This window comes from Musca autumnalis, unplaced genomic scaffold (assembly GCF_047663935.1).
Source record: "Musca autumnalis isolate F117 unplaced genomic scaffold, ASM4766393v1 scaffold_3, whole genome shotgun sequence".
Classification (NCBI taxonomy): Eukaryota; Metazoa; Arthropoda; class Insecta; order Diptera; family Muscidae; genus Musca; species Musca autumnalis.
In genome coordinates, this window is record NW_027411866.1 from 152,568,817 (window position 1) to 152,586,224 (window position 17,408).

Here is a 17,408-nt window from a genome sequence, read left to right on the forward strand (position 1 = left end):
GATAGAGGTGGAATCCTGAAATTTGAAATCAGAGACGCTGATGAAGAATAACGATGAAATGTTTTTGGAAATTCGATCTATAAGGGTACGAAAAGTACTAAATGGTACTAAATTTAGTACAATTCGGATTTCGGAAAACGGATAGAGATGGAATCCTGAAATTTGAAATGAGAGTCGCTGATGAAGAATAACGATGAAAGGTTTTTGGAAATTCGAACTATAAGGGTACGAAAAGTACTAAATGGTACTAAATTTAGTACAATTTGGATTTCGGTGAACGGATAGAGCCGGAATCCTTAAATTTGGAATGGGAGTCACTAATGGAGAGTAACAAAGAAAGTTTTTGGAAATTCGACCTATTAGTGTACGAAAAGTACTAAATGGTACTAAATTTAGTACAATTTAGATTTCGATGAACGGATTGAGCTGGAATCCTGAAATTTTGAATGAGGGCCACTGATGGAGAGTAACAAAGAAAAGTTTTTGGAAATTCGAACTGTATGTGCACGAAAATTACTAAATTTAGTATAATTTGAATTTGGGTGAATAGATAGAGGTGGAATCCTGAAATTTGGAATGAGGCTCACTGATGAAGAGTAACGATGAAAGGTTTTTGGAAATTCGAACTACAAGGGTACGAAAAGTACTAAATGGTACTCAATTTAGTACAATTTGGATTTCGGTGAACGGATAGAGATGGAATCCTGAAATTTGAAATGAGATTGACTGACGAAGAGTAACGATGAAAGGTTTTTGGAAATTCGAACTATAAGCGTACGAAAAGTAGTAAATGGTACTAAATTTAGTACAATTTGGATTTGGGTGAACGGATAGAGCTGGAATCCTGAAATTTGGTATGGGAGTCACTGATGAAGAGTAACAATGAAAGGTTTTAGAAACTTCGACCTATTAGTGTACGAAAAGTACTAAATGGTACTCAATTTAGTTCAATTTGGATTTGGGTGATAGAGCTGGAATCCTGAAATTTGGAATGAGAGTCACTGATGAAGAGTAACAATGAAAGGTCTTTGGAAATTTGAACTATAAGGGTACGAATAGTACTAAATGGTACTAAATTTAGTACAATTTGGATTTGGGTGAACGGATAGAGTTGGAATACTGAAATTTGGAATGAGGGTCACTGATGGAGAGTAACAAAGAAAGGTTTTTGGAAAGTCGACCTATTAGTGTACGAAAAGTACTAAATGGTGTGTATTAAATTTAGTACAATTTGGAGTTGGGTGAACGGATAGAGATGGAATCCTGAAATTTGAAATGAGAGTCACTGATGAAGAGTAACAATGAAAGGTTTTTGGAAATTCGAACTATAAGGGTACGAAAAGTACTAAATGGTACTAAATTTAGTACAATTTGGATTTGGGTGAACGGATTGAGTTGGAATCCTGAAATTTGGAATGATGGTCACTGATGGAGGGTAGCAAAAGTACTAAATGGAACTAAATTTAGTACAATTTAGATTCGGGTGAACGGATAGAACTGGAATCCTGAAATTTGGAATGAGGCGTCACTGATGGAGAGTAACAACGAACGGTTTTTGGAAATTCGAACTACAAGTGTAAGAAAAGTACTAAATGGTACTAAATTTAGTACAATTTGGATTTGGGTGAACAGATAGAGCTGGAATACTGAAATTTGGAATAAAGGTCACTGAGAAAAGTAACAATCAAAGGTTTTTGGAAAGTCTACCTATTAGTGTACGAAAAGTACTAAATGGTACTAAATTTAGTACAATTTGGATTTGGGTGAACGGATTGAACTGGAATCCTAAAATTTGGAATGAGAGTCACTGGTGGAGAGTAACAAAGAAAAGTTTTTGGAAATTCGAACTGTAAGTGCACGAAAAGTACTAAATTTAGTACAATTTGAATTTGGGTTAACGGATAGAGCTGGAATACTGAGATTTGGAATGAAGGTCACTGATGAAATGTAACAATGAAAGGTTTTTGGAAAGTCGACCTATTAGTGTAAGAAAAGTACTAAATGGTACTAAATTTAGTACAATTTGGATTCGGGTGAACGGATAGAGCTGAAATTTGGAATGAGGGTTACTGGTGGAGAGTAACAAAGAAAGGTTTTTGGAAATTCGAACTATAAGCGTACGAAAAGTACTAAATGGTATTAAATTTAGTATAATTTGAATTAGGGTGAACGGATAGAGCAGGAATTTTGAAATTTTGAAGAAGGGTCACTGATGGGGAGTAACAAAGACAGGTTTTTGGAAATTCGAACTAAAAGTGTACGAAAAGTACTAAATATAGTACAATTTGGATTTGAATTAACGAATAGTGCTGAATATTTGAATAAGGATCACTGATAAAGAGTAAGAAAGGTTACCAAAGGTCGAAAATTCCTAAATGGTAGTGAGTTTAGTATGATTTGGATTTGGGTGAAGATAGAGCTGAAATCGTGAAACTTGGAATTAAGGTTACTGTTAGAATGTAGAATTGAGATACTTAAAGGTACTAAATTCGATACAATTTGTATTTGCGTGAACAGATTACTGTTGGAGTGTAGGATTGCGGTTACTTTGGAAATTCGTACTTATGAAAAAGTGCTATATGAAAGTACATTGGCTATAATTTGGATTTAGGTGAACGAAAGAACTGAGTTATGCAAGTAGTTTTTGGAAAGTCGTGAACGATAAGTGGTAAATGGTACAAAATTTGGTACCTTTTGGTATTTGCTATATGGTACAGAATCTTGTACAATTTGTGATTTTGTAAAGGGGTAGAACTGGAATTTTTAAATTTGAAGTTCGGTATTAGATTAGCAATTGTTGTTTAGAGTGGAGGTAGGGATGAAGTTTTGAAAATTCGCACTTATTTATACAAAAAGTACTAAATAGTAATATAATTGCTTTCAGCGGAACATATAAAGCTGGAGAAGTGAATTGCGGTCGGGATATATGTTAAGGAAGTAAGCTTTGAAACGTTTAATTATGTGTACGAAAAGTTTGGTAACATGTTGGTACCAAAACCATTTTGGTATTGTGTAAACGGTTAAAGTGAGAAATACCTACTATAGGTGAATGAAAAGTACTAAATGGTACTAAATTTGGTGTTGGGTGTAGGAAAGTTGGGTGTACAAAGCTTGGATTATATAATTTGGACAAAAAATACGAAATGTAAAAATATTTGTTATGAAGACCACTCTGAACTTTGAGATAAAGTTCGGAGTTCGATTGGAAAATGTGCATAAAATCTTCAAAATACTCTAAGTCTTCAAAATACCTCTTCTAATAAAAGTGGATTGAAGTAGACATTTTTTAAATTAAGCTTTTATATCCTCTGAGTATTCAAGGTCCAAATGTAAAGAAAATTGGACAATATAGATTTGTTCTATTTTTAAAAAACACTAAGTCGAACCTATTCGGGTTCTTGGCGAAACCGCTGAAGCTAGAACCTTGAATTGTGAATGTGCGTTATTGTTGTTGTGAGGGGGTGAGATAAAGTTTAGTGTTTGGAAATTCGTATTGGGAGGGAATGCTGTGTAAGTGAAGGAGTAAAACCAGAAGTCAAGTGTGAAATTTGCAGTATGAGTCGCTGTTGGTGTACATATGTCTGTGATATGAGGTAGTAGTTTTGGAAATCCGAAATAAAAAATATGGTAGCTGTGTAGGAGTGCGATACGGCAGATATGTTTTTTTGGAATTAAAAAAATTATTAAATCGATCAAATGTTGGTATTAAAAATAGGTTTTAGTACAACAGAATCGTCAGTGTTCACCACTTCCACATTAAATATTGTTCATATATATTTTATGCCCTTTCCGCATACGAAGTAGCGGGCATTTGCTAGTTTATTTATAATGTGTATTGCGATGAAGAAGCTAACAAGCCTATATGTATCGCAACGCTCAAACTACTACAAAATCATACTTCATAGCATTACAAAACAGTCTTAAACTCATTATTAACACTTAAATAATATTTCTAAACAGAACTATGATGAAAAAAGGCAAAAAGGCTCCCCAGCCAAATGTATAAGTTATTCTGTTTGCAACCTATTGTTGATAATATCAAGACATTAAAATCAATACAGATCGACCATTATTCAAGTCAGGCAATATAAATTTATATTTATATATAAATAGTTTTAGCCACATTATCCACCCAAAATTACAGAAATTTGGTGTTCAGTCTTCATATATTTTTGTGAGTTTATTGAATACATCAAAATTTTGTCTTCAAATTAGAGAATTTTCCTTAAAATTTTTCTGACCGATAAATGGTCAATAAACGGCATGGGTGACGTAGGGGATGGAAGATACCAAGGAACGGTCCTGACCGGTTTTAACATGGCAAAGCCCAGGATTTATCTTGGTCCCTCTTTCATCCCAAGTGGACACTGACCTCCCCGTGGTGTCACCTGGGGAACTGCCTTTAACACCCGTTAAAGGTAGTGAGCTAACATGTGCCGCGCGTTCACCCATAAGAACGTTAAAAACTTGGGTTTGGGCGTCGGGTTAGTAACCCTCCCCTAGAAAAAACAGCCTACTATGAAAAAACGAAAGAAAAGAAAAACAAACCCCTCTAAAGTTGACGAACCCCGCAAACGTTTTAAGGACCATGATCTGCGAATCTGCACCTGGAATGTTCGCACTCTTTATAGAGAAGGTGCAGTCTTCGCATTGGCAGACGTACTTGAAAAGTACAAGACCGATATTACTGCCATACAGGAAATACGATGGATTGGGAAAGGCGTCACAACAACACCTAAAGGTGACGCACTGTATTATAGCTGCCATGACGTAAAGCATGAGTTTGGTTGTGGATTCGTAGTTAGTCGGAGACTAAAACATCTTGTATCCAGCTTCACTCCAGTGAATGAAAGACTTGCTGCAATTCGAATAAAAGCTAAATTCTTCAACATCAGCTTTATTTGCGCTCATGCTCCCACTGAAGAAAAGGATGAACAGACCAAAGATATATTTTACGAGCGCTTAGAAGAAACATATGACCGTTGCCCTGCCCATGACATTAAAATCATTCTAGGCGATTTTAATGCCAAAATTGGAAAGGAGAATATCTTTGGCCCAACAGTCGGGAAATTCAGTCTCCACAGTGAAACATCTGACAATGGTATGAGACTGATAGACTTTGCAGCTGCAAAAAACATGGTAGTTAGCAGTACCAGATTTAATCATCTCGATATTCATAAGGGCACCTGGCTGTCTCCAGATCAGAAAACAAGAAACCAAATTGATCATGTTGTGATAGATGGAAGACATTCATCGAGCGTGTTGGATGTACGATCGTTCCGAGGCGCAAACATTGATTCGGACCACTACCTTGTTGCAGCAAAGGTACGCACCCGCTTAAACGTAGCAAACAAAGTACGAACAGACACAACACGAAAGTTAGACATCGGTAAGCTGCAATCACAACAGATAGCCACAGCATATTCCACTCAACTAGCCCAATTGCTTAATCAAAGCCCTCCTCATCCCGATAACATATCAGCGCAATGGCAAAGCATTGCCCACTCCATGCAAACAGCCGCAAAATCCATACTTGGATACCAGAGACCTCCACCAAGGAATCCATGGTATGATGAGGAGTGTCGTGCTGCCACCGAAGAGAAAAATGCGGCATATAAGGCTACTTTACAATCCGTAGCAACGCGTAGCGCACGAGAGAGATACAGGGAGAAAAGGAGAGAGGAGAAACGTCTTTTCCGCAGGAAAAAGAGAGAGATGGAAAAGCGGGAGTGTGAAAAAATCGAGATGTACAGGAGCCAGAATGAAGTCCGAAAATTCTACCAAAGAGTCAAGCATCAAACTGATGGCTTTGGTACAGGCACATCCTCCTGTAGAGACCAGCAAGGTAATTTGGTAACTGATACAGATAGTGTACTCAGGATATGGAAAGAACATTTTTCAAATCTGTTGGTATCCAATAGCAGCGAAGACGACGAAGATACCACAGTCCCAATCCCAGAAGATGGTATTGAATGTATACCGCCCAGCCAAGATGAGGTAAAGACAGCAATAAATCGGCTGAAGAATAATAAGGCAGCAGGGGCCGATGGCTTACCAGCCGAGCTGTTCAAAACCGGAGGCGACACGCTGATAAGGTGTATTCATCAGCTAGTTAGCACCATCTGGCAGGAAGAACGAGTACCCGACGATTGGAACCTGAGTATCCTGTGCCCCGTCCACAACAAGGGAGATAAGACTGTATGCTCTAACTATAGGGGCATAAGTCTACTCCCTATTGCCTACAAGATCGTGTCAGGGATATTGTGCGAACGACTAAAGCCAATGGTCAACGAGATTATTGGACCATACCAATGCGGCTTTAGACCTGGCAAGTCCACCATTGACCAGATATTTACCCTGCGGCAAATCCTGGAGAAGACCCAAGAGATGCAGATCGACACCTACCACCTTTTTGTCGATTATAAAGCAGCCTTCGACAGTCCGCTGCGCTCAAAGGTATTCCAAGCTATGTCTGAATTTGGTATTCCCGCAAAGCTCATTCGGCTTTGTAAAATGACTTTAACTGACACGAGGTCCTCAGTTAAAATAGGAAAGAACCTCTCCGAAGAGTTTGGTACCAAAAGAGGTTTCAGACAAGGAGACAGCCTTTCGTGTGACCTCTTCAACATCCTGCTAGAAAAGGTTATACGAGAGGCAAACGTCAAAAGAAGTGGCACAATCTACACCAATAGTCACATGTTACTTGCTTATGCTGATGATATAGACATCATGGGTCGATCAGTAAAAGAAGTAACTGATACCTTTATAAAAGTCGAAGGAGAATCTGCTAAAGTGGGTCTGGCGGTAAACGGTGAGAAGACCAAGTTGATGGTGTCGACGCGCAATGCGTCCATTGAGCTCGGACCGACTGTGGAAGTTGGTTCCTATAATATTGAGGTAGTAAAAGACTTCGTCTACCTCGGCACCTCCGTCAACACAACAAACGACATCAGTTGTGAAATAAAAAGAAGAATTGTATTGGCCAACAGATGCTACTTTGGATTAAGTAAGCAGTTTAAAAACAAAGCCACATCTCGTCAAACAAAAATAACGCTCTACAAAACACTGATACTACCCGTGCTGATGTATGGCTCCGAAGCCTGGGTACTTGCGCAAGCAGACATGGCAGTGCTTGGTGTGTTTGAGAGAAAAATTCTTCGAAAGATCTACGGACCAATCTGCGTTGACGGTGAATATCGACGTCGCATGAACCACGAGCTGTATCTGCTATACAACGACATCAATATTGTTAAACGTATCGAGATGCAGCGATTGCGTTGGCTAGGCCATATCAAAAGAATGAGCGATGATGAACCCACTAAAAAGGCGTATGAATACATGCCACATGGCGGTGCACGCAGAATTGGCAGGCCAAGGAATAGATGGCGCAAACAAGTGGATGATGAGATGACAAGGCGCGGTATTCCAGAGAGCAAAGCAACAAATAGAGAGGAATGGAGATCTCTTCTTAGTTCGGCCTATAGAACAAATGTTCTGTAATGGGCCAGCTAAGTAAGTAAGTAAGTAAACGGCACATTTTTTTTGTTAAAAATCGAAATTTTGACTGGATCAACCGATTTGGTCTAAAAGTTGGCTATCGCAATATTTTGTCCAAACTTAGTTTAAGTTCGAAGATGGGTTATATCGGTCCACTCCTTCCGGTACCTCCCCCACAAAAGTTCGAAAATATTCGGAAAAATTGTGCGCACGATAACTCTTGAAGGGAGTAACTGACTTGGTCCATACTTTGCACATAGTGAAATTTCTACCAAACTTAGATGAGGTTCCAATATGGACTCCATCGGTCCACGCCTTCGGGTACCTCCCACACAAAATTTTGGAAAAGTTTAGTTTAGGACCTGCTCTTGAATCGGTTTGATTTTTGATGTAGCCACTTGTATTCACGGCCCTCCATACGACGGTACAAGTTTCATCAGGGGCAAGTCCATACTTCTTGACATAATAGCCTGAAAGGTGCAAAAATTCATATGACACCGTTTGTAGTTGTTGGAGCGCAGCATAACTCTCCGACCGATCTACCGATTCGGTCCAACATTTGGCCTTCGCAAAATTTTGTGCAAACTTAGTTTAAGTTCGAAGATAAGCCATATCGGTCCACTTCTTCAGGTACCTCCTCCACAAAAGTTCAAAAATGTTCGTAAAAATTGTTCGTACGACAACTCTTGAAGGGAGTGACCGATTTAGTCCATACTTTACACATCCTAATATGTCTGCCAGGTATAGATCAGGTTCGAGTATGGACTATATTTGTCCACTACTTCGGGTACCTCCCACACAAAATTTCGGATAAGTTCACTTTAAGACTTCCATTCACTGACCCACTTACGATGGTACAATTTTTTCAGGGGCAAGTAAATACTTTCTGAGAAAATAGCCCGAAAGTTGTAAAAATCCCTATGACACCATATGTAGTGGCTGGAGCGCACTTAGCATTCGCAGTGGTTAACGGATTTGGTCCAAAATTTGGCTCACAGTTTCAATTCACATAAGCTGAGGGTATATCTCTGTCGGCAAAGACGACTGATACTTTTTTACTTGTTGAAATATAGATTATGTTCGAATGTGGACTATATCGGCCCACTTCTTCATGCATCTCCAAAAAAAAAATTACATCATTTCTAAACTTTTACAGCTCGTAGAGATCGTGGTTCTACTGCATAATTTCGGTTCAAATTCAATACTTTCTGAGATAATTACCCTAAAACTAAGGACATCAACTAAACAGGTGCGCAATATATCCACACACAAGTTTGAAACGTTTTCCGTTAATTGCAGGTGCAAACTTATTTGTTTATACATTTTAAAAAAATGGGTTAACATAAAATGTCATATTTAAGGTTTTTGAATCAAATTTACAAAATGTAGAGGGTAAGCTTTCCGTTTATTGGGTAACCCTGGTGTACACCCATATTAAAAAGAATATGTTATATTCTGTGTGTTTTGTAATATTGAGTTACCTAGCGAAGGAAATATCCCTATCATACGAGGCCTGCTAGATAAGTTTTTGGTTTAATAATCCAAACCCGAATATTTTTTATTGTTTTTCAAAGTATTCTTTGCGCTCATACCTACTGTCGAAGCACTTTTTCTATTCCGATTGGGACACCTCTAAAACATGGTTTTTGAACACTTCAACAGCATCTTTTGCGATGCAAACCGTCGACAACTCATTATTTCTTGATATGCGGGAATAAAAATAAGCCATTGGGTATCAAGTCATCAGGGCTCATCAATTCCACGCCGATGACCCTAGAATTCCACGTTTTCAATGGTGCGCAATGATTCTTCTTCCGTAGTTCGATTACAAATTTCTCTGAAGAGTTTTTGGCACCACTCAGAATTGACCGCCCTACGTTGCTCAAGCGGAATAGTGGCCACAAGGCCCGTTTTGTCGAAGAAAAAGTTGACTATTTGCTTCGAAATGCTTCTTCCATGAAAACCTTCCGTTGGATTTGGCTCGATTGCTGTTTTATTTCGGATTCATAAGCATAGATCCATGACTCGCCTTTTTTGAGCGATTGTCAAATTGGATCCAACGAGAACAAACCTTTTTTACGGACAATTGTTCATGCAATATCGAATGTATACTGGTGGAAGAATTGCCCAAGGATCGATCACCGACGATCTTGAATTATCAGTTCAGGCACGTCATTGCTGTTTCAGAATACGCAAAAACTTCCCAGGTGTAAGCACCTTTCATTTAAAATTAGTAAAGGCGCACCGTGGCATTTTATAGAAAGTGAACTATTTTTGATGATTTATAAGGTCACTTATTATAGACTTTTTACCTATAATATCAGAACATTTAACCAAAATTCTATAATCTTTGAAGGGATGAAGATGTTTTAATGTTTTTCTTGTTCGAAAGGTCACTTCCTATGTTCCTTCACAATTAAAATTTCTTCGGAATCTGATGTTGTTTCATGATACATGGACAAATAAAATCCATTTATTTTAAATTTAATTAAGTAGAACATTCTACACATTCTTTATTCACATAAGACAGATCTAGAAAAACTTCGAATTTTGGAAAACATGGATGATGGAAAAGGGCATGGACTGTAAAAATGTGTAACGTGTTATCATATGCCCGGCTAGCTCAGTCGGTAGAGCATGAGACTCTTAATCTCAGGGTCGTGGGTTCGAGCCCCACGTTGGGCGCAGATTACTTTTTTTTCTATGAAGATTTTTTGCAATATCCTATTCAAATTGTTCAACACCAATAAATCTCCACTTAATATCGGCCCATTAGCTCAGTTGGTTAGAGCGTCGTGCTAATAACGCGAAGGTCGCGGGTTCGATCCCCTCATGGGCCACAAAATTACATGTTTTGTTCTCTGAAAATATCCTAAATTACACATTAGACCTAGAATGTGGATCATTAATAGATAATACTCCAGCCTCTTAAGACGTGAAAAATCGAGATCTACGGAATATATTTGATAGGATAAATGATATTGCCCAATTCGAAAATTCTTAAAAATTGAATAATTGAAATTCCTAAACCAGAACCATATGAAATGGATCAGATAATTGCCATGAATTGACTTAATATAATTGGGATGGGTATAAGCATTTCTCCGAATGTACATTAGGGCGACAAAATTTTTTTAGGCTTCCTATCCTCTAAAATTTGTCCATTTGATTCAAAACCCTTATATATGAAATTTTTTGGGGATCGGTTAACGATAACCCGTGCGATCTTTGCTTCCATAGTAATTTATATGGGACCAAAGGCGCATTTTTATCAAAATTATCTAATTGGCAGAATTATGGTCATCCGATCGATGAAAAAACTTAACAAGTTCATTATTGTGGCTAAAAAAAAAATTTTGAAAATCGGATCGGATTTTGATATAGCTATATAGGGCCCAAAATCGGCCAAATATACATATCGCAAACATACCCAGCAACAATTCGAATCGGTTAGTCATTATGTAACCTATTACAAAGTAATGTAATAAGGTAAAACTACTTACTTCACTACTTAGTAGAGATGGGCGCGTGCCTAAAAAATTAGGCACGAACATGCACGAACACGGACCAAAATTTTTATGCACATTCACGCACAAACACGGCGTTTTTCGAGAAGGCACGAACACGCACACTCACGCACGAAATTACAAAAAAGGGGAAATCGATATAGGTGTACATTTATGTTTTTAAAAAATATTCATTTGTATATTCTTTACAGAACATACGAAAACACAAAACACAGTTCTTTTCTGAGAAAACAGGGGTAAATGTCAAAAATGGCTATAAAAACGCGACAAACTCGATTAGTTGTCAATGGGAGTCGTACCTAAAATTTTCTGACCGACATTTTTGCAGAACATTTCGAAGCTGAAAAACGTCATCTAGTATCTTTATCGCGGTTACCGCGGTATCTTTATAGCGGTTCTTAAAATAAAGGAGGAAAAGAACATTGACGAAAGCGAGTTAGAAGGTTAGAAGTGCTCTACGAAAATAATCCTCATTCGATTCGACTGAAGACATGTCATCTCAAAAATAAGCTAGAGTGAACAAAGACATAACGCTAATTCCTGACGGCTTGCAGGGTCTCTAGCAAAAACTTCATCACGCCATAACGCGGAAGTTCGACTCAAGGCGGATCTGTCCTTCGAAGTTCTTAATATACTCACCAATGCCTTTCTTCCTCAAGAGGAATTTTCCGTGTCCCAGACCTTCATATCCATTTTGTTGCACAGTGTAATTCGTGTAAATGTGGCATTGTAATTTCCTGCTCATGATATGTTCTCAATTTGTATGTCAAGTAACATTGCTTTTACATTAGCTAATAAAAAATAATCTTCTTAAACGACAGATATGAAAACGTCCCTATTAGATTGTTGGTACAAAGCGTTTAAGCAATGATTGTTTAGTTTTAGCTTTCAAATCTTTCATGAATTAAGAGTCAATGAGCAGACCTCCAAAAGTTTTTTAGACCAAAGGGCAAAAATGTGCATTGTAGGGTATTTTTCCGAGCTTAATGTATCGGAACACACTTTTAATATTTTATGAAAACCCAATAGAAGTTCTAGAAATACTTGTTTAAACTAAGTTTAAATCTTATATTATAATCAATAAGGATATAATGTATAAGGATTTCCATCCCTGCACGCAGAAAAATTTATGTTAGAAATATGTTTGGATCCAAACAAATTTATGTTTGGGACCGGTTGCAAACAAATATATGTTTGGATCCAAACTTAATATGTTTGGGTCCAAACAAATATATGTTTGCAACATTTTGTAACATATTTCAATTTGATATGTTTGGGTAAAACATATTTTTTAATGTTAGAACATTTTTTTCATGGGTGGAGAGAGGATGTTTTTCAACGAGAGTAATAACAGTGCTCTCGCGGCTGTGGAATGCTGTTTTATAATGAAGAGTTACTTGGTATTTCTTTTTGTTCAACCCCGCTAAGGTAATCATTAGCCACACTTGATGGCTTTTGTAGTGATTCTCCTATCTCTGGAAATTGCGAGCCTACTCTCTCTCTACCAAGTTTTAAAGTTTTCAAACAGTACCAGAAAGTACGCTGCAACTTTCTTCAATGCTCTCAAGCATAATATTTGTCGAATTCCAACGTGTTCATACATCTTGTTTTAAAATTTTCGACAATTTGTTGTTTAGCTCCGAGTGTTTAAAATATCTTACAACGTTTTTTGGGCAGTTAATCAGTTTTCTCAATTCGGGAAGAGGATATTTTTCAATAACATCATCCAAAGAGAATATATTGCGTTAACCCTCAGAGTAGTTTTTGTATTTGCTTCTCTCACGAACAAAACAAATGGCAAACAAACATCATCATTTTTCACTCATACTCTGGCCTCTCCATAACAAAACGGCAATAAGTACCAGCCTACGAAAACGAAGCAAATAATTTTAGGAATATTTTGGTCGGTTTTATATTCTTGTTCGATGTTAGTGTTTAGTAAGGTATTTTGCACGACTTCTAAAGGGAGACCAAAAATTTAGCACGATCGTGTCACATAGTGCAGATCGTGTTTCGTCGTGTCGTGCAAAATCGTGTCGGACAAAAAAACACGATCACGCACGGTCAAAAATGCATTCCGGCACGACACGCACAAACACGGCGTTTTTCGAGAAGGCACGAACACGCACTACTCACGGCACGACACGCGCCCACCTCTACTACTTAGTAATGAGTACGGTGGGATTATATCGCATCATGCACACTAGCAAAGCCTAATTGTTTTAAAATAATTTCCTTTTGGTACTGGCGTTTCCTTTTTATACCCTCAGCATTTATGCTAACGAGGGTATATACACTTTCATATGGACAAAACGTGCCAAATCGAAATAATGATTTTAGATTCCAAGTATGTTTGGACGAAATCCTTTTCAGACAATATGGAGCCGATTTAGCAATGTCCGTCCGTCTGTCTGTCTGGATGGCTGGAGCGCACGATAACTCTTGAAGGGATCAACCCATTCGATCCAAAATTTGGCTTCCCTAATATTTTGTCCAAATTTAGTTTAAATTCGAATATGGGTTATATCAGTCCACTCCTTCCGGTACCTCCCCAACAAAAGTTCGAAAATATTCGGAAAATTTGTGTGCACGATAACTATTGAAAGAATTTAGCGAATATATAACGATGGAAAATTTCATGTCATATGACATTTACATATAGTGTAAAGTTTACACTGTAAACTACCCCTTAGATAAGGTTCCAATATGGACTCAATCGGTCCACTCCTTCGGGTACCTACCACACAAAATTACGAAACAATTCAGTTTAGGACCTGCTCTCGAATCGCATTGTCTTTTGTTGTAGCAACTTGCATTCACTGTCCCCCATATGACAGTAGAAGTTTCATCTGGCGCAAGCCCATACTTCCTGAGAAAATAGCCTGAAAGGTGGAAACAAAAACCCCTATGACACCGTGTGTAGTGGTTGGAGCGCAAGATAACTCTCGAACGGATCTGCCGATTCGATCCAAAATTTGTCCTCCGTAATGTCTTGTCCAAACTTAGTTTAAGTTCTAAGATAAGACATATCGGTCAACCTCCCCAACAAAAGTTCAAAAATGTTGGGACAAATTGTGCGCACGATAACTCTTGAAAGGAGTGACCGATTTGGTCCATACTTTACACATCGTAATATATCTACCAGATATATATCAGGTTTGAATATGGGCTATATTTGTCCACCACACAAAATTTCTGATAAGTTCACTTTAAGGCCTGCTTTCGAATCACCCTGATTTCTGTTGTAGCGACTTGAATTTGCTGCTTCAATTTTCAGGGGCAAGTCCATGCTTCTTGAGAAAACAGGTGTAAAAACCCTTATGGCACAATGTGTAGTCGCTGGAGAGCACTATAACTCTTGAACTGATCAACCGATTTGGTTCAAAATTTGGCCTTCGTCATATTTTATCCAAACTTAGTTTCAGTTCGAAGATGGGAAAAAACTTCCGGTACTTCCCTTCAATATGTAAAAAAATTCACTAAAATGGTATGCACGATATCTCTTGAACGGGGTAACCAATTTCGTCCAAAGTAGGGTTTTGTCCTGTCAGATCCAGTTCGGATTTTATGGCCTCACCTAATAAGAACTAAAACTACAGTTTTTTTGCAATTGTCGGGCCTTTATCTCAGAAATGATTAGGAATTTGGCCTTGCTGTCTTGGCAATACTGTAGCCCTAAGATAGTAGAACTTCCATCCATCAAAATCGATCACAAATTATGAAAATCTTCGATATTTTATTAAATTTGAGGCAATAGATGTAGTTTTTCGAGTTCTCCAAATATTTTAATCTTGCCCTTATCTAAAAATTTGCTTCAGCGGTCAGATGAAGATTTAAATAGGTTTCAGAGATATAGGCCAGAACTTCTTTAAAAAGTCAATATTTAACAATGTTTTGATGGGGCCATAAAATCCAAGCTGGATCTGACACAACAAAACCCAACTAGGGTTATTGTAGTTAAGGTCTGTTCTTTCAAAAAATTCTAAGCTCAAATTGTTTGCACAGTATTGCATTGAAAATGTTGCACAGTGATATTTTTCAAATATACGTTAATAAAGACGAGTTTCTTACTCCTTCAAACCGATTAATATGTAAAAGGGAGATAAAATAAAGGATATAAGGAACCATTTGTTACCACTACGTATTTTTCCTGCAATGAAATTGTAAACAGCAACATTTCCATCTTTTTTTGTTTTATTTCCTTAAACCAAACTACAACAATTTTACGAGTTTTTCTTAAGAACTTCTATATCTCAATTTGAACTTCTATATCTCAATAACGGTTAAACCTAAGAAAATATCATAAAGGTCAATCTTGTGGAGAATTTTCACAGCTACAACATTTTCTTTAGACCCATTTACATAGGACTCGGGGTTTCCAACCAAAATCATGAAAACCTACTCTATGAGCATTGTAGTTTCAGAATCTGCAAAAACTTCCCAGGTGTAAGCACCTTCCGTTTAAATTTGGTTAAGGCACACCGTGTTTTGTACTTTCATATTTCTTCAAATTTTTTTTTTTTGTGTAACGTATCAAAAATTTTTAGTTTCTTCTATTTGAAGCAATAAACTATAAATAACTGCAAAAAATACTTAATTTTACTTTCAAAAAAATGTTTTAAATAAAATTTCCTTAAACGTGCAATTTTGTTGCCACTGTACATTTAAATTATATATTATATTCATATAAATTATGCGTTATGTACATATTACCGTTATATATATTCAATAGCGTACTGGCACCTTCCTGGACCCATATGTATGCCCCATGTGTGTACCCCTATGTGCGAGGCTATCTTATAAATTTCAATATTGACAATCTCATGTTAGGCAACATTATCTGAAAGATTAAAAATAAAAACTATTCTTATCAGCCCTTTAGACAAACATAGATATGATAAAACTGACCATGAGGACAGTTTCATATCTAGGGCTCAATTCTGTTTCTATGAAAATGTGAAATGAAAAATATTATAAAGGAAATAAATGTGAAATGAAAAATATTACAGAGCAAATACTTTTTATTTCAAATTTTCATAGAATCCAGCGCCTGGTCTGATCGAATAACCCTTCTAGGATTTAGATTACATAAACGTGTAATAAATTGTGAAAATTCAGCACTCTAATATGCCCGGCTAGCTCAGTCGGTAGAGCATGAGACTCTTAATCTCAGGGTCGTGGGTTCGAGCCCCACGTTGGGCGCACACATCTTTTTTATGGGTCAATATTTTTGCATTTGTTTATTACTTCATTTTTTGGTTCATTAGAAGAACACGACTTTCATATGGCCCATTAGCTCAGTTGGTTAGAGCGTCGTGCTAATAACGCGAAGGTCGCGGGTTCGATCCCCTCATGGGCCAATAAATAACATTTTTAGATCGCCCGACATGTGCAGGGAAGTGGAGTGAAAGATTATAGAGAAAAAATCATCATCATGGGGGGCAGTATTACTAGGATAACTCTGAATTATGACATCGACCGCATACGTGAAAATATATCCACCACACTGGAATAATGCGACCACATATTCCGAAACTCCATATAAGTCCAGAAGCACAGATAAGGTGGTTTCCCACTATACAGTAAATATCAACAATATTTGAAATTGTGAATAGAATTGGCCAAACTACTAATAAAAATAAGACAATACGAAAATCTGGTCAAAAAAATTAACGAAGTGGAACTTGGCTCTTATCAACTCTTAATAAGAACGTACTGTATGCAAAGTTCATATTCGTACAGCTCACAAAAATGAATAAAATCGTTATTAATTCCATATTTTTATGCAAATATCAAGCAAGTGATAGAAATTGCTATAACGAAGAAAGATTAAAAAACATATCGAAACAAATTATTAAATTAAATCCTCAAAATATCAAAAATCGGGAAGTACGGATATAAGGGGACTATACGCAAACATTACCAGATATTGTTCATGTTCATCCAATATGATCTTACAGCATCTTCTGGTCAAATACAACATCGCTTGGATTTAAAAATTAGCAAAAGAACGATTTACAGAAGAGCGGTAGAGGCCGGCTTATTCAGTCGACGACCTTTCGTATCGACAAAAAGTGAAAAAGCCAGACTTGAATATGGAGGACTGTGCTGTTTTCTGATGAATCTAAGTTTAATTTAATGGACTCAAATGCATAAGGCGTGGACCAAATGGACAACGGTTAAATCCTAAATATTGCAAAGTCACTGTAAAACATGGAGGCGGAACATAATGGTCTGGGATTTTTTTCGGCTGAAGGGATTAAACCAATTCATCAAATTAATGAAATTATGGATAGTTTCAAGTATCGTAACATATTAAAAGGCGTCATGTTGCCTTATACTGAAGAAGAGATGCCACTTAGATGGACATTCCAGGAAGATAAT

General features: G+C 37.2%; 4 non-coding genes across 4 annotated transcripts; all 4 read left to right on the top strand.

The window, feature by feature from the left end:
• The first annotated feature begins 10,109 nt into the window (after positions 1-10,109).
• TRNAK-CUU (transfer RNA lysine (anticodon CUU)) lies at positions 10,110-10,182 on the top strand. The gene has a single exon. It is a non-coding gene; the product is annotated as a tRNA-Lys (tRNA).
• Positions 10,183-10,263: 81 nt separating this feature from the next.
• On the top strand, positions 10,264-10,337 carry TRNAI-AAU (transfer RNA isoleucine (anticodon AAU)). The gene has a single exon. It is a non-coding gene; the product is annotated as a tRNA-Ile (tRNA).
• Positions 10,338-16,153: 5,816 nt separating this feature from the next.
• On the top strand, positions 16,154-16,226 carry TRNAK-CUU (transfer RNA lysine (anticodon CUU)). Its single transcript has one exon. It is a non-coding gene; the product is annotated as a tRNA-Lys (tRNA).
• An 84-nt stretch (positions 16,227-16,310) lies between these two features.
• On the top strand, positions 16,311-16,384 carry TRNAI-AAU (transfer RNA isoleucine (anticodon AAU)). The gene has a single exon. It is a non-coding gene; the product is annotated as a tRNA-Ile (tRNA).
• The last annotated feature ends 1,024 nt before the right edge of the window (positions 16,385-17,408 follow it).